This window comes from Cavia porcellus, unplaced genomic scaffold (assembly GCF_034190915.1).
Source record: "Cavia porcellus strain 051 isolate PalLab524CR breed Dunkin Hartley unplaced genomic scaffold, mCavPor4.1 scaffold_26, whole genome shotgun sequence".
Taxonomy (NCBI): Eukaryota; Metazoa; Chordata; class Mammalia; order Rodentia; family Caviidae; genus Cavia; species Cavia porcellus.
Genome location: NW_026947509.1, coordinates 4,501,376 through 4,519,203, shown reverse-complemented (window position 1 = coordinate 4,519,203; position 17,828 = coordinate 4,501,376). Strand labels below are relative to the sequence as shown.

At 50.6% G+C, this 17,828-nt stretch overlaps 2 long non-coding RNA genes across 2 annotated transcripts; one reads left to right on the top strand and one right to left on the bottom strand.

The window, feature by feature from the left end:
* Positions 1-1,518: 1,518 nt before the first annotated feature.
* On the bottom strand, positions 1,519-2,706 carry LOC134473166 (uncharacterized). Its single transcript, XR_010043255.1, has 3 exons — positions 2,475-2,706; positions 1,751-1,836; positions 1,519-1,652 (listed from the first exon to the last, which is right to left on the bottom strand). It is a non-coding gene; the product is annotated as an uncharacterized LOC134473166 (long non-coding RNA).
* On the top strand, positions 1,552-5,698 carry LOC134473167 (uncharacterized). The gene is made up of 2 exons (XR_010043256.1): positions 1,552-1,669; positions 3,793-5,698. It is a non-coding gene; the product is annotated as an uncharacterized LOC134473167 (long non-coding RNA).
* The last annotated feature ends 12,130 nt before the right edge of the window (positions 5,699-17,828 follow it).

Below are 17,828 nucleotides of genomic sequence, written 5' to 3'. Positions count from 1 at the left end.
TGCTGGACCCACACTAGCTGGAAGTTCTAGGTATGCACAAAAGGAAACGGCGCAAGTGCTACAGAATGGCAGCGATGGAAAGTTCAGGAATATATGGCGTCAGTCTGCAAAATCCGTCCGCAAAACTGACTCCAGCCCTGGTCTTCCTTCCCAGGCTCACTCAGCACTGACTGAAGGACAGGTGACTTGAGTTTCCGGCTCTACTGGCCTGGAGGGACCCATGCGATGTCCTTCCTGGGCTGTCCCACCAAAATGCAAACTCCAGTCTACTTCTGAGTGAACACAAGATAAACCTGTGCAGAGAGATGCTCTACCAAGCTGGTGCTGCACTCGGAAAGCACCAAGGTCAGAGAAGGTGACCATTGCCAGCCGCAAGACCTCAGGAGATGAAGGGCCACCTCAAGGATACTGGCGCCAGGGAAAACCTCAGCTATGCATTGTATGTTAGGTAACAGCCTCCCATCAAGGCTCCATTTCCTGAATTAATTATTTGTTTATTTATCTATTTTTGCAGCACTGGCGATTGAGCCCAGGGCCTTGACACTGAGCTGCATTCCCTGCTCTTTTTATTTTTTGAGACATGGTCTGAATTACCCAGGCAGATCTTGAACTTGTGATTAGGAGGTGTCTGGTAAAGTTCCTGACGTGAAAGCTGCTCACAGTTTAAAGGAAGCAGTCTGCTTGCACAGAGAGCAACGGCACGGGAGGTGATGAAGCAAAACGCTAAGAATGAGAGATGGTAGAGATAGCAGTTCTCTGCTCCTGTAAGTCTGAATTATTTCTAAGAAAAGAAAGAGAAGCCAGGCATGGTGGCACACACCTGCACACCATCATTCAGGAGGCTGAGGCAGGAGGATCAGGGTGAGCTCCAGGCCAGCCTGAACTGCAGAGTGGAACCTTGTCTCAGAGAGATAGAGAGAGAGAACGTAAACCTAGAAGAACCTTCAAAGCCCTTTGTCCTGACCTCCTTTTGAGTAAGAACATGAGAGTTTGCAGGCAGCGTCCACACCGGCTGTGCTGCAGAGCTGTCCTGGGGGAGGGGAGAGGTCAGACATTTGGCCCTGAATCCCCCTCAGCAAGAACTCTAATTTGCCTCTTGGCTTCTGATTAACCGTGACATCATTGTTGGCCGTCTGGTCCAAGGGAGGGTTTGATGCCATGTTCAAAATAATGACAGGTGGTGATCAAGGGGTGCACCCTTTAATAGCATGAAGACTTGTGATTCTAATCAGGTCAGCTATTTCTTTTTTTTTTTTATAATTTTTTTGGTCTTTTTCATTTTTATCGGTACTGGGGATCGAACTCACGGCCGCCTGCTTGCAAGGCAGGTGCTTATGCCGCTGAGCTAAATCCCCAGCCCTGAGCTAAATCCCCAGCCCAGGTCAGCTATTTCTATCATATCCATTTTACAAATAAGGAAACTGAGGCCCAGACAGGGTAAATAAATTTCACAAGGGTAGGAAGCTACTGGTGGAGCAGTCAGAAATAGAAATCTCCTCCACCTGGTTCAGCATTGAAGCCCTCGACCGAAGCACACTGCCAGCCACCGGACACGGAGAGCCCTTCTGAGCCAGCCTTCCAGCCACAGGGGCTTTTCCTGCCAGCCCCTTCTTAGCACCAGGGTCAGATCTGGTGCTGTGTCCAGTTCCCTGCTGGAGACAGTGTGACGGTATGAGGAACAAGGGAGGGTCCCGGCCCCTTCTCTGGCATCTGTAGGTCTGAAATGGGGGGGGGGGGGCGCCCTGCACACCTGCGCTGGGAGGAGCGTGGCACATGTGCCCCAGCACAGGATCTTCGGGCTCCATTGGCTCTGCCATCCCTCCACACGGCACTCTCCTGCTGGACACAGGCAGACGTCCACCTGGCAGCCCGCAGTCTCACCGGAGGGAGCCCTGGTGGCTTTTCACTTCCCATCCCCACAGAACCAAGCACAGGGCCGCAGCCTCCTCTGCACTGGGCTGGGCCTTGCCCAGTGCCCTGCCTTTCCTTTACCCCACTGCTGCAAGGGCAAGGCGTGGCCTACACACAGGGGCCACTAAAATACCCAGGGATGTTTGGAAAAGGTCTTGCCAGAGAAGACACATTGCCACAGATCCTCCGGACAGTGCCCCCCCCCCCCCGGTCCCCACACACTTTTCCTAGGGCTCTCTCCACTCTCCAAAGCAAGTCTGGAGGTGCTCTTTCTGGAGGGTCTTCACAGGGTGCAATAAACCACAGTGAACGCTGCTCCTGTGCTATCCCAGGGAAAGGCAGACTTGTAAACACGCCCCCACCCTCCCCCTCGCATACACCCCCACCCTTGCCCCTGCCTTCGCCCTCATCCACATCCTCACCCTTGTCCCATACCAGTGAGGAGCCCTGACACAGGACCCTGTACAGCAGCCTGTGTGGGCCGCAGAGCAGCCTCCACATGGAGACCCCTACTCAGGGCCCCTGGCAGCCTGAGGGGGCCCGAGGCCTCTGACCCACAGCACCTGTAGTCCCAGCACTCTGGAAGGCTGAAGCAGGAAGGTTGCAAGTTTACAGCCAGGTTGGGTCACAAAAACAAGAAGGACTTGAGGTGTAGCTCCGGCTAGAGGCCCTGGGATTAAGCTTGAGTACTGCACAAAGGGAGACAGACACAGAGAGAGAAAAAACAGGAGGAAGTGGAGCCAGTTATCTCTGTCCGCTGGGATCAGACGGAAGTGGGAGGAAGCAGCCCAGTGGGGTCCAGTCCACCAGGGCTGTGTGACAAACCACCTCTGCGTGCAGGAGCCACAGAACGGCCATTTGATCATATTTCGAGAATTCATGGGACAGAAACTGCCAGGGCGTGGAGGGAGCTGGACAGCACTTGGGCCTCTGTCAGAGATTCCCAGGCTGGCCCGAGCTACCCGAAGCCGTCCCTGCACACACGAGTGGGGTGAGGGCTGGGAGCACAGCAGAGGCAGATACCCAGGGACTTCCTGGGGGTGGGAAGGGGGAGCTGTCGGGTCCTTGAGGCCCGGACCCCACACTGCTGCCTTTGTCTCCTCCAGAGGTTTGTATGTATGCCTGGCCACCAGCCAGGCCACACCTTCCCCCTCCGATCACTTCACAGCCTGTGGACAAAGCCGAGCAGCTTCAGGCCCTCAGGAACACCCAGTGGGCCCAGTCCTGCAGGCTCCAGCCCCCTGTGCCGTGTTCCTACCACTCCATGCCTGCATAGCAGGCACCTCCCTGGTTCCCCCAGGAAGCAAAAACAGGGCCTAAGAATGGACTCTCCGGCAATCCTTGCTGAGAGCTGCAATGTTTGTAATGTTTTATTTTATGTTGTGGTGCTGGGGGTCAAACCCTGGGCTCCTGCATGCCAGCCAAGTGCTCTGCCCCTGAGCCCCAGCCCCATTTTTTTTTTTCTTTTTGAAACCAGGTCTCACTATGCAGCTCAGGCTGCCGTGACCTCACAGTGATCCTCCTGCCTCAGCCTCCTGCATGCTAAGACACAGGTGTGTGCCCACACCCCTAGCTCAGGAGCTGCAAACTCTTTGCTGCCATTGGTGTCTGGGAGGAACTCTCTCCTTCAAGTAGGGAACTTCTTGCTCTTTCCACCTGTCACCCGGAGAAGGTCCAGCCCCAGGCATCTGACCAGCTGCAGGAAAAGCCTCCACAGGGCAGGGTGAGGTTGGGACTGCCAGCACACCCATCCTCCATTTTGTCCAAGCCATGTACGCCTCAGGCTAAGGGAAAGGAGGGCTAATGAAACAGGTTTTTAATATCGTCAGTGACTGGGCTTTGGTTTTTAAGTTTCTTTTTCTTTTTTTTTTTTTTTTTTAGGTACCAGGGATCAAACTCATGACCTCACCCTTGCCAAGCAGGTGCTTATGCCACTGAGCTAAATCCCTAGCCTGGGCTTTGGGCAGTTTTTTGATACCAGGAATCGAATTCATGACCTTGTACCTGCCAGACAGACATTTGTGCTGCTGAGCTATATCCTTGGTCCACTGGGCTTTGGTTTTTAAATGGATCACAAAATTTTCTAAGACTACTGACAATTTTTTTAATATTATACGTTTGGGGTTTTTTTCCAAATCCATTTTATTTCAAGAGGAAAAAAAAGAAAAACTAAAACAAAAATTCAAAACAGATCAATCAGGGGCAACAATGGCACATACATCATTGTGCACTGTCATCCCCAAATCATTCACCCAGAGCACAGAACATCTGCCTTCAGCTGTCTGCACAATCTCAGCACAAATCTTTCTCTTCAGTGAACGCATAGAAATCAGCAGTATAGCTATCTTAACTATTTTATATGCATACATATATATATACACATAACCATGTTTGTTTCAGCTTCTCACACTAATGAAAAAATACAATGTTTACACATGTGTGTCTTATTTCACTAATGAGTATGGTCTCAAGTTGCATCCATTTACCTATAAAAGTCTTCAGTTTATCCTTGTTTATGGCCGAGTAGTACTCCATTGTATAAAAATGCCACATCTTTTTTATCCATTTTTCAGTCAATAGGCATTTAGATTGTTTGCAAGATCTAGCTATTACAGATTGTGCTGGGTGCACAAACATGGGTGCACATATATTGCTGTGATATGATGTGTTTTAATTTTTTGGGAAGATATCCAGAAGGAGGATAGTTGAATGGGACCCCTAGTCCTAGGTTTTTGAGGAATCTCCACACTGATTTCCTCTACACTTCCACAAACAGTGGAAAAGGATTCTTTTTTCCTTACAGCCCCTCCAGCATGTGTTATTGGTTGATTTCTTTCTGGGGTGAGGTGAAATCTCAGTGTTGTTTTAATTTGTATCTCTTGAGTGACCAGTGATGTTAAACATTTTTTCACATATTTATTTGCTGTTTGTATTTCATCTGAGAAATTTAAAGACCCAGTCCAAAAATGGTCATCTGAAATGAATACACACTTCTTAGTAGGCATCATAATCCCTGACTTGAAATTATACTATAAAGCTACTGTGATAAAAAAAAAAAGTGTGGTACTGACAAAAAACAGACCTGAAGATCAATGGAACAGATTAGAAGATGCAGAAACAACTCCAGACACTAAGCCATCTGATCTTTAACAAAGATGCCAAACTCATCACTAGAAAAAAGATAGCCTCTTTAATAAATAGTGCTGGAGGGGGCTGGGGGTTTAGCTCAGCGGCATAAGCACCTGCCTTGCAAGCAGGCGGTCGTGAGTTCGATCCCCGGTACCGATAAAAATGAAAAAGACAAAAAAAAAAAAAAAAAAAAAAAAAAAAAAAAATAAATAGTGCTGGAAACAATGGCTCTACACATGCCAAAGATTAACACTGGACCCCTATCTTTCACCATGTACTAAGCTAAAAGCAGAATGGATCAAAGGTCTTAATATTAAAACTGAAACATTAAATCTGTTGGAAGATAGAGTAGGTAACACTCTGGCAAACATTGGTGTAGGCAAAGACTTTATAAAACAAGATCCAGGTTGCACAGGAAATACCACAAAGAATAAACAATTGGGATCTCACCGTAGTGAAAAGCTTTTGCACAGCAAGATAAACCACAAACAGAGTGAAGAGACAACCCACAACATGGGGGAGATGTTTGCCAGCTGTTCCTCAGATAGAGAATTACTACCCAGAACATAAAAAGAACTCGGAACAAATCAGTCCTCCTAGATTTATAGACTGAATTCAAAAATGAGCATCTGAGATAAATATACACTTAATAACTCTAGTAGATTTTTGGTGGAGATTTTGGGATCTTCTAAGTGGCGTATCATGTCATCTGCAAATAACAATAGTTTAACTTCTTCCTTTCCCATCTTTATTCCTTGTATTTCCTTCTCTTGTCCAGTTGCTCTGGCTAAAGTTTCCAGGACTGCGTTGAGTAGGAGTGCAGACAGTGGACACCCGTCCTGTTCCTGATTTTACAGTGAAAGCTTTCAGTTTTTGTCCGTTTACTATGATGTTGACTATTGGTTTTCTTTTTGCTCTCTGTGGGCTTCAATTCACACTTCAAATTCTTCCTGGGTCCAAGAGACCTGCTTCTTTCCTTCTCAGCTTCCTCAAGATGCTGTATCCAGCATCTTCACAGCTTTGATTTTTAAGTGGATCACAAAATTTTCTAAGACTACTGACAAATTTTAAAAAATACTTTAGGATATGTGTGTGTGTGTGTGTGTGTGTGTGTGTGTGTGTGTGTGTGTGTGTTTGTCTGGGTTTTTTGTTTTGTTTTGTTTGCAGCACAAGGCTCAAGCCCGGGGCCTTGCACAGGCCAAGTAGACATTGTATGCTGAGCCACACCCCAGGCCTTCATACTGATTTCAGAAGTGTTGTGATATTTCTAAGCGTAGTGCTCAGTCCCTGCATTGAAGCAAAGCCATGGGCAGGCTTCAGTCCCAGTCGTCCTCAGGGAAGAAATTCCAGCTTTTTGACTTAGTTTCCACTTGAATTTAACAAATGTTTACAGCACACCACGTCACAGTGGCAGTGTGGGAAGGCCAATCACAGGAGAGGCCAGAAGCGCAGGGGCGACTGTGAGCCGCAGCCAGGCTGAGCACCCGAGGTCCCAGAGTGGCCTACAGACGGTGACAGAGGAAGGGGGCGAAGTGCCAGACTAAGGCAGGGCTTCTAGGAGCAGCCCAGGGACAGACGCCGGTCAGGAGGCCAGCAGAAGCTGTGGTCGCTGAGCCGAATGTTCTTCAACAGCTGGGGAAACAGGTGGGGGGAGTGGGGACGCCCAGGCCCCTCCCCAGTGACCCCAACTGTCCGCCCAGGCTGGGCACCCACACCTGTTTGGCGCTGTTTGAGTTCTTCCTTTCTCACCCAACGCCAGGATTTAGAGGCAAATGGGTGACAACCCTGGGAATGTTGGCACTTGTGTCTGCTAATTAATGTCCACTGGCTGCCACATGACTTTATCCAGGGCTCAGAAACCTTTCTTAGTTATAACAACATCAAACCTTTTCTTTCCAAAAGGGCAATTCACTCAAAATGAAAATTTTAAAACAGGCTGACAACATGGTAGGCAGAAATCCAACAGCAGGCAGCCAGGGCCCCTGAAAAGCAAGACAGGATTCTTCCTTGACTTTCTTAATCATTAGCTAGAGATCAAATCCACAGGAGCCCTGCTCTCGGCTAGCTCCAGAGCCATGGCCTCCTCTGAGTGTGACTCAGGGTCCTCTGAAGTCCAGCCCTGAGCAAGGGGCCCCGCACTGAAGCCGAGGTGGAAAACGGGGGCCAGGAAGAAGCAGGACTGGCAGACTGCACCTGCTTGCCCATTAAAGGATGATGGCCTTGCAGGGAGGGAAGGTGCCCCCAGAGGGACCCAGTCAATAGAGAAATGCAGCCCAGACCTTCTTGGGGCCCACCTTGTCCTTGGGCACCTTCAGGTTGCACTCACCACCCCACCCTGGCTCTCACACTCACTTTGAAAATCTTTCACTTTGCATGAAAACTTTCTGAGCAGCATGCACGGCTTCCATGTCTTATCTAAAACCTTATGCCAAAAACAGGAAGACACACGAGGTCTTACCATTTCCCTGTAGCTTAGGACCTCACAGTGAGTGTGGGACCTGGCTCCAACCCCAGCACCACAAAAAAAGTGTTTTGGTTCTGCTTCATCGCATTTTTGCAACAAGCACAAGAAGTGGTAAAAGGGTTTGGGCACCTTGACCAAGGGAAGGGAGCAGTCCTCGGGAAGCACGAGCACGGCAGCCCTAGGAAGGGGCTGGGAAAGTCAGGCAGGACAGGCGGGGCTGCCACCCGGTCTGAGGATGGCCAGCTGCAGCTGTGGTCTTCGTGCTGAGGGCCAGCAGTCCAGAATGTTTGCAATAAGACATGCTTGACACATCTTACAGCTGTGATGGGAAAGTCTGATGCTGCCCTTGCTTTTTTAAAAACTGTTTTGAGTTGTTATGAGCATGTGTATGTAATGATCACATCCATTGTGGGGAGCTGGTACCTGAATCTGACACAGCTTTATTGTTTTTACAACCCCTTCTGTCTCTTGGCTCCCTTCTGTTACAGCTGTGTCTAAATGGCCCCCCATAAGTCTCCCGAGGTCAGAGGACTTTTCTGGAGGAGGCTGAACCTAGAGAGTGTGATTGATTGGTGGTGTGGTGCAGGGCACTGCTGGGGTTAAGGGTGGGTGATGCTGATCTGCTGCTGGTCGCACTGGCGCTGCCCCAGTCCTGTGGACTGGTTACAGCCTGAGAGCACACGGAGGCTGGTCTCCCTCCTCCACGCTGCTTCTGCTGCCTTCTGCCACCATGAGCCGTTTGGGGCCCTCTGCCACGTGCCACCCTGCCTGGGAGGCAGCCAACCATGATCTGAAACCTCTGTGTACTGTGAGATAAATAAACCCGGCCCCCTCTAACACTGGGCTTCAGCTCTTTTGTCTCATCAATAAGAAAAGTAACTGAGACACCTTCCCATTTGCAAAAGATCTGTCTTCCTGTGTTCTGTCATCTGTCTTTTATTTTGCTCTTTAAATTATGTATGCTTTGGGTTTTTCTCGTAAGAGAAGTTTTATAACAACCATGAGCCTTTCATGAATTCCAATAGAGAGCTACATAGAAAATGAACTAAGAAGGACAGAGACTTTTAAGTAAGTTTGTTTTCTAACCTGTTGAGCGGTGAAGTAAAATTATGCCAGCCCAACAGAAGCTTACAGATGGAAACTCGAGGATGCCCAGGGCCGCGCTGCCTCAGCACCACTGGCAGGCGATCTGATCCTCTGCCGTGGGTCTGGTCCGCAGAGGCCCAGGTTTCCCTGCAGCGTCCCCGAGGGGAGGGAAGGGCTGAGCGCAGGACGAGGAGTGTCCCTGGTACAGGAAGGCAGCTTGCAAGACTCCATGGCCGTGTTGCCTTTTAAAGTACGGGGCCAGGTCCTCCGGCGCGGGAGGGTCTGGGCAGCACAGCAGTGTGGGGTGGGTCTGCCCCGTCCCGGGCTCAGGGCACGTCCGTGCAGGACCAGCCTTGGAGCCAGGGCTGGCAGCAGGGCCTCTGCTCGCCCACTGTCCACTGAGGCCCAGTGCGCCTGCTAGGGGGCAAGCGGCCAGGCCCTCAAGCCCAGCCCAGGCAGCTCCAAGGCGCCCGTGCAGCGCTGCAGGCCTGGTGCGGTGCTGCTTCCAGACGACCTCTTTCTTTTCAGCTTTTTAAATGTTTTAGAGGCGAGCACCCAAGAGAATCCTTTTAAGGGTAATTTTCTTACGTTTTTTACTCAATATTTAAAAACTCAGTCATAAACCTTGTTCACAAAAAAAGGTTTCCTGAAATATAAAAATCAATCCCAAACAATGTGTGTGCCCAGCCCAGGGAATGGCCACCAGCTGGACACCTTCGCCTCTGAGCATGTGCCATGCGTAGAGCAAAGGCTCGACACTGCAGAGCCTGCTTCCTGCCTGCAGAAACCTCAGCACTGGCAAATCTCTACCCAGTCAGAGGCAGCACCTCTCTGCAAAGCAAGGCACGCTCAGTGCCTCAGTTTCCACAGGTGCAACTGACTCACAGTGGTACCGAATGCCCCGGCACCAGTCTTAAAAGAGTTCCACCACCCAAAGGTGGAGGTAGCACCTACAGGCCTCCCTAGTCAGGAGGCTGAGGCAGGGAGGCTGCTTGAGCCCAGGAAGCTGAGGTCAGCCTGGGCAGCACAGCAAGGCCACACCTCAAAATAATGCACTGCCAATAGTGACATGAGATCCAAAATAAAGTATCTTAAATCAGATAGTTACCATTTCCCTGTTAAATACATAAATCCAAAAAGAGCTCGGCAGTTACCATCAGGCTTAATCCTCTCCGGGAGCCACAAACTCCAGGGCGAGTTTAGCTGAAACTGGGCCATGAGGGTCACCCCAGCACCCAGGGTGGTTATGAGGTTCCATGAGAGTCTAAGAACAGAAATTCTGCTTCCCAAAACAGCTCCAGCTTCCAGGAAGGCTGTTACTCAGAAGAGTTAAGTTCAATAACCTCGTAAAGCTTTCCAGCCACGGTTTTTGTGATTGTCTCAGCCCAAACACAGTCAGCCTGGCTCCTGGGATAACGTGATTCTATTCAAGTCTTTCCAAAGGGGAAAATGTAAGAAAAAACTCCTATCTGATTGGATCTAAGAGGATAATTATGCTTTCTAAAAATAAATTGAGCCTACGCCAAGAAAATGAAACGTTTTATAAAGAAGGTCAGGACTGCTTTTCCATCTCCTTGACTCACCGTGTGATTTACTTTAATAGCAGCCTGGCATTTCAGACTGGGGACTCGGCAGCCTGAGAACGGCCACAGCTCATTGGCCGTGACCACCGCCCTGCTCTGGAGAGCTGGTTGTTTAGTCACAACAGAGCATTGTCACCCCTGGTTACTATTTCCCAGGCACAAAGCTTGGGGCCGCGGATGCTTTCCCCTAGAGACAGTAAGAGGGAAAGGTGGCTTGGGGCCTGGTGTTGGGCAGAAAGGGAAAAGGAAAGAACAAGAAAAGAGACAGACTGGGTGGAGGTGGCTCTGAGGGGTTCGGATCCCTGGAGCCTCTTCCCGACTTTACTAGTGGGAGGGAAACATCTGGGGAGTGAAGCTCCACTGAGCGGCTTCTCCTTCAGAGAGTCAGACTTTCTCAGCTTAGCTCCTTCCTTCCAAAGCCTGAGAGGGTCGCTGTCTGGACTACAGAATCCCAGCAGCCCCGCAAAGAGAGTAAGAACCCTGACTTAAGTTCCCTCAGGGCAGTGGCTCCCAGGCAAGCTCCTGACTGTGAAGAGTCTCCCCTAGTCACAGGGGACCCCCCGGGCCTGAAGGCTGGGAGCGGGACACGGCCTCAGCATGACCGCAGGCAGCAGGAGAGAGCACCGCAGATGTGAAAACTGTCCTGAAAAGATTTGGAGACACAAAGTTTCCCAGAGAATTGAGTAAAACAACAAAAACATGGAAAATAAGAAAAGAAAGATCATTTGAGAATCTCTCATTCTTGAAGAACAAAAGCTCTTTGAAGAAAGAATAGGGGAGTAGAATGGAGGAAATCATAGAAGAAATAATTCAAGAAAACATCCCAGACTGGAAAGGCATGAGCTTTCAGCAAATGGCCCACCTGTCACCCAGCATAAACGTCGAAAACAGAATCACAAGACTTCTACAAGCACTGGCGAAAGAAAGCGGATCATGAAAGATTTCAGAAAACTGGAAGCCAGCCGGAGAGAGGAAGAGGAAGGGAGGAAGAGGAGAGGGGAGGAGGGGAAGAGGGAGGAAAGTGTGCCTCGGGAGGGGAAGACAAGTTGTGGGTTGGCCTCCTGACAATGGCTGATGGCCATGAGCACCGTGAGGAGTCAAAGCCATCTGCGGAGATCCCGAGAGCTGCAGGCTCTGTGGCTGCATCAGTCACACTACAGGGAAAACTAAGGGAAAAGCAAGCTGGCCCTTTGTTATTACGGCAGAAGCAGGGCCCAGCGCCCAGGCAGAATAACGTGGGCAGTGGGTGTGGTGACAGGTGGTGGTGGTGTCACAGGGGACAGTGGAGCAGGGATTGCAGCTGTTGGCACCTGGAACAGAAGTGTCAAGAAATGACAAGTGTGCTCTTTAGGATAAGAAGACTGGGCTGGGGATGGTTCGGCCATCCGGTGTGCACTTAGTGTGTGCTTGTGCTTAACATACGCAGAGATGGGCCTGACTCCAGCATGGCAGGGAGGTGGGGGCAGGTGATGAGCACAAGGGAGCAGCTTCCAGACTGCGTGAGTGTTGCCTCCAAGAAAAGGAGTTGAGCGCAGGAGAAAGTGGTTTCTTTGGGGATACTGGGGGTCAAACTCATGACCTTGCACTTGCCAGGCAGGCACTTAAGCTGCTGAGCTAAATCCCCAGCCCCAAGAAAGTGGTTGTTATGGATTAAACATTGGAGTCAACTTATTGCCAGCTGAATTAAATCAGCACAGTGCTGAATGCAGATGGCTCACCTGAGGAAAGTTGCCAGCATAAGTATAGATGTGGAGAAGAAGAGCAGGGCATTGTGGGTTCAAGCATTCAAGCCACGTGTTGCTATTCAAGCCACTGGTTCTCCTGAGGAGCTCGTCATGACTAGCTTCCCAGTGTGAGTTCGATCATTGTCATCAGAGGAGCTCAGGATCTTGCTGGTGAGAGTGACTGTGGTTCACTTTGGGGATCTCTGGTCTTGCATTGAGCATCATCACTTCCTGGCTCCAGAGGGGAAGACACGTGCTGTTTAATCTCCAGGAGAAACGCGTCATGCTGGCTTTCTAGCATGTACTTGACTGTTCTTATCTTCAGAGGAGCTTGGGACCTCCACGTCGCTAAGAATGGCTGTGGTGCTTTTCAGGGAAGCCCTGGTCCTTATTTGAGCATGACTTCTCAGCTCCAGTATAAAACCCTCAACATACTGGCACAGCTCCTTCACCCCACTAGCATAGACTTTCTGGCTTCCACCACTGACCTTTGGGCCTTCCCAGTGCAAATCTGTAAAACAGAGTAGTGTGAGTCCTTGTCGTGGGCTCTGGACCACCAGTTGAACTCGTGGGAGGCATTGTCATGGGCTCAGTTCTTCATCTGGACTCATGCAGGACATTGTTGTGGGATCCAGGTCCTTGGATGAATATTCTGGGCTTTAGTGTTGTGGACAGATTTCCTGCACTTTCTTGTGTTAACTCTGAGTAATGATCATAAATAATAGTATCAATTCTGTGTCCTGACCTAAATTGTTCTCCTCACAACCTCTGACCACAACAGTGGAATATTAGGCACCAAAGCCCCGTGGGATTATTGTCCCTTCACACACAGTGGCTGTGATTAAATACAAAGCCCTCCAGAAGCGATGACTAAGGGAGTGACGAAAGGCCCTGCAGAAGCCCCAGACTTGCTGAAGCCAAGGGGCAGAACTACAGCAGGGGGGCCACGGCCAGCATGTGAGCATGGACGCAGCTGTGTGGAAGCAGGACACATGGTGAGCTAGCGGGGCAGGTGATGTCACTGTGGCTCTCCGGTCACATCTCTTCACCTCTGTCCCCACCACTGCAGTGGGGCAGCCAGCATGGCTGCAGCCTCTCCCATCCCGTGCTCCACACAGTCCCTCATGTCACCTGATGACACACCGTCGTGGCTCTCCATGGACCTCGGCACGAGTCCAGGTGATCGACAGGGACTGTGGGTTTCAGATGGGCTCCTCCACGGGGTCCAGGAAGCCTCCTGTTCACCTGGCTCCCTGCCGGCCTCCATCTGCCATCCTCCTGCCTGATGCCCTGGGGATGCCTGACTGCTGGGCAGAGGGTGTAGCCCCAGGCGAGGCTTTGTCCCTCTGTCGCGCAGGCAAGCTCCCCCATGTCAGCACACACACATATGCACGCGCGCGCGCGCACACACCCCCACAGAGGAATGGAGGCCCACAGGTGTCTGGGACCGGGTCAGCTTCTCCCTCCCCTGCCATCCCAGATTCCCTCTGGGAGTTAGTCTTCTGCTTGCCTATGGCCAGGGACTTTGCATGGCGGGTCCACCAGCTCATCCCTGCCAGCTGCACTGGATGCAGCCAGACAGCCTCCTACCCCACTGCTCCAGATTCCTGAGAAGGCCCCAACCAAGAAAACAAGTAACAGGCTGACCCTAAGTCATGCAGCCAAAGGAGAGGGGAGGGCTGGGCACCCTTGATGGCCAGACCTGGGTGTTCTCAGCACACTACCCACTGGGTCACCATCATGGTCACCACTGATGCCGTAGGTGTCAAGGTTGTTGACTGAACATTTGTGTACACTCAAGCTGTGATCCTACATCTGGTCCATTTGTTGGAGAATTTAGGAAGAGCCCAGCTTTGTGGCAGCCACGAGTGAGCAGGAGATAACAGCAGTAAGAAAACATTTGCAACGCTCTTGGGTCGGTTCCATGTGCTGTATGCACACTCACTCACACAGCCGTCACCCAGACTCAAGGATGTAGGTGTTACCCCTGTGTTGTTGAGATTGGGATCAACGGTCTACAGCAGCCAACTGTGGACCCTGAGACGGGGTCCTCAGAGCTGGCCCCTCCTGGAGAGAGGCTTACCAACAGCACAGGCTAAGCCTTGGCCGTACTACCCCAGGCTTGTCCCCCGGGACCCAGCCACTGTCTCACACACACAGAGCCTCTCAGGAGGGTGCCATTTGTTCAGCTGTCTTGGCAAACTTTTGCCTCTGGGTTTCAGAGGAGCTGTAAGAATCAGTGCTTCTGCTGCAGCCCTCCTCACCCTTAACCAAGGTCCCAGGAAAGGCAGAGATGGGCAAAAAGGGAGTGGGAGGCTGAAGCAGTATGTGGGGATAAACCAGCTGCCTTTGGTTCCTCAGTGCGCCCCTTAGACGCTGCTTAAAATTCCTGTTTCCATTCATCCAAAGGACATTTATCCAACTCCCACCACACGGGGGTACCACAGTGAGGCGCAGTGCCCAGGTCGTCCAGCTCTTCATGCCCAGTCTATCCAGAGCCCACTCAGGTCATCCCAGAGTTGGAGACAAGCAATGTGGTGGGACAGCAGGCCAGAGCAGGCTGCGCACCCTCTGAGTGGCACCGGACTGTCGAGCTGTGCTCCGGGAGCTCACCCCACACAGCTCCTGGCACCTCACCTTCGTCCCCCACCTAAACCTCGATCAACGTAAGCAATAAAACCCAGCATGGAGAAGATACCAGCAAAAGGCCAGCCACAAAACCAACCTCGAGGGACTCTCATTCCGCCACATTTAGGGTGCCGGAGGTCCCAGAAGAAGGGCTCTGAAGGCTGGTGGGAAGGTTCTGCAGCGAGCCAGCAAACACAGAGTGCGGGTCTTCCAAAGGGAAGGCGTCTGCAGGAAGGAGCACAGTGCACTGTGTAAACTCCTAGAGAGACTCGATTCTTGTTTCACGTGTTGATGGAGGATAAAATGACACTGGCAGGACACAGCTGTGACGGAAGTGTCAGCTCTGTTACCAGAACCATTTGCCACGAGAGTTTGCAGCGTGCTCGTAAATTACCCACTAACAGATCCCTGCCCAGCAACGGTTCTGCAGAGTGCAAAAGATACGTTATTCACCAGGAAAGCCGCTTCCTCTTCTAGCCCGTTAAGTGTATTAAATGGCTTTTAAGGCACATTATTATCATCTCTTTCACTGAAAAGCTTATTTCTGATGTGTCTCTGACTCTCTGGGGAGACCATTAATTGCACTGATGGATTTTTAAGCTTGTCATTTGGGAGATGAAAGCTTAGTCACTTGGTCACTGCTATGCGGACAAGATAGAACAGTGTCCTTGGTGACAGTGGTCCTTCCTGTTACCCTGAATTTCGAGCTTTCGTGACATTTCAGAAGGCCTAGGGAGTGTTTCAATGGAGCTGGGAAGAAAAATATCTTCAGTTTTAGGGTTCCTAAGCCTATGGCAGGTCCTTCTGGATTCCCCACATCAGCATTTGTGGACACGGCAGCTATTTCTGCTGACCACGCGCAGGGCTCGATGGTGAGCGAGCCGTCCTGCCCTGGGCACAGCAGCAGAGGTGGACCTACGGCTGCTCATCTGCGCCACCAGCACGTGTGAAGCTAAACAGCCATGCTCAACGCTGTACCGCAGAGGCCCAACCCTCGAGGAGCCTTCAGCCAGAGGAATAAGGTTACCTCTCCTGAGAAACGGGCTCAGAATACAGGGCCGGGTGCTACCCCCAGTGACAAATGGGGCCGGCTCACTAGGAAGGAAGGCATGTCCTGGGGAGAGACACGCATGGTCACAGGGCCTGGCCCGGGCATCCATATCTGGGCTTGGCCTCTGTGACCAGAGCAAGACATTTTCCCTCCCTCTGCCTCAGTTTCCTGATCGGTCAAGAGCCAAGGGGGCGAGGTGGGGATACTCTAGAAGCAAAAGTTGATACTTTGCCTATTTCTAGTATGATTAAGCATTTTATATATTCACGAAAAAGGGAAAAAAGGACAGAAAACTTCAATTCGTAGACAAACCCAAAATAATGTCACCCTAATTGTCTCCCCAGACAGTAACATCTGGAGTCGCGCCTGTGAGCACCATTAGAAACTTACTGGCTGTGGTCGCTGCTGCTATCCAAGCACATCGTGGCTTGAGTGTGGCAGTCACAATCACAGATCTACAGCCGCTGCTCTCCACAACTAGATGCACCGTTTACCGAATGTGGCAGGTTGGGCCCCATGCATACTCCTGCTTGCGCTTCAGACTTGGCCTCCCACACCTGGCTCTGTGGCCTAATTCACATCCCTCCTCTTAAGGAGGGGTGATGTCTTAAGCCAGGGGTGATGAGCCTTCAGCCCGTGGGCCACCGTGGGCCGTCTGCATCACTGAGAGCTCTACGCTATTTGCCATCGGTCTTCGAAGCCTTCCCTGGACAGCACTCCCCTCCTAACACCACTGCAAGGGTTAGGCGAGTGACATTCACCACGCTTAGCTCATTGCCAGGCTTTCGGCAAGAGATGCAATGGACCGGTGAGAGAGGCTTCTCAGGACAGGGAAATTTTAATTGATACAGAAATGTAATTCACAAGGGACAAGGAAGCGATGTGAGGACAGGGCTGGGCGGGCAACTGGTGACACTGAGCCCCCTCCTCAGAATGAATGAGGGCCCGCGGAGAGACTCCACGAGAGTGGCCAGCTCTATCACATTGCAGAGCCCAGCTTGGTGGCAGGCATGACGGGGGTTTGTGCTCAGTGATGTGACAACTGAGGCTGCAGACAGAAGTCTTTTCTTCCAAAACTGCCCTGAAGCCTGAGTCGCAGCCTGGTCTGAGTAGCTTGGCGCGGTCAATTTTTTTCTCAGCTGGGCCATTGGGGTGAGACCACGGTCAGCCGTTTAGTGTGGCCTGAGAGCTTCTGCTGGTGGCCGAGCTCCTCTCGTTGCTCGCACAGTAGCCTTAGCACAGGGTACTGCAAGGCTCTGTCGGGTTCTGGTTCAGGATTCTGCTGCCACTGAGTAACATTAATTGAAAAGTGGACCCAGAAATCCTGTGGCAACATTCTGTTTTTATTAGTCCACGTTGGCAGGACACAGTGATCACATTCACTGCGGGGTGGCAGTGTGTGTGCTTCACATATGTCACCTCGTTTCAGGCCAACACACCTGCAATAGCCACTGACGGCACCCAGTGGTGCTCAGTGACTTACAAAATTAACAGAAGATAATGCGGTTGCTGCTGGAGACCCACATTTGCTGAAGTATCGCTGCATTGAAAATATATGTGGGGCTGGGGATTTAGCTCAGTGGCATATGCACCTGCCTTGCAAACAGACGGTCGTGAGTTTGATCCCAGGTACCGATAAAAATGAAAAAAAAAGACAAAAAAAATGTTGAAGAAAATATATGTGTAAAAAAGCCTTCAAAAATGGAAAATGTCATTCACATCCTCATCAAAGCTGTGACTTTCATAAGGCCCAAGGAGTGAATTGTCACCAACTCCAGGAGCTCCTTAAAAGTGTAGATGCTGCCACTGGGACATCATTTACCTCATGGAAATAAGGTGGCTAGATTGGGGCACATTCTGACAAGCCTTTATGATTTTCTGAATGAAATCAAGTCATCTATGGAGTCAGAAGGAAGATCTGTGCCAGAATTTTAAGATGAAAAATAGCTCACAGGGTTAGCATTTTTTGGTGGCTTGGACTTCGAACTAAAATGAGCTAAATATGTATCTGCAGGGTGAAAATCATCCCATCTGCATTGTGTTGCAAAGCACAGCACTATTTAGCAATAAAACTTACATTATGGCAGGCAAATGTATAATTTTATGCACTGTGATATGTTGTTAAAATACAATCGTGTGAACACTGAAAAATAGGAAGATTTCTGTTATTTATTTATCTATTTAGAAACAGAGTTTCACCATGCATTTCAGGCTAGGATTGAAGTCACTTTGTAGCCTATGCTGGCCTCAAA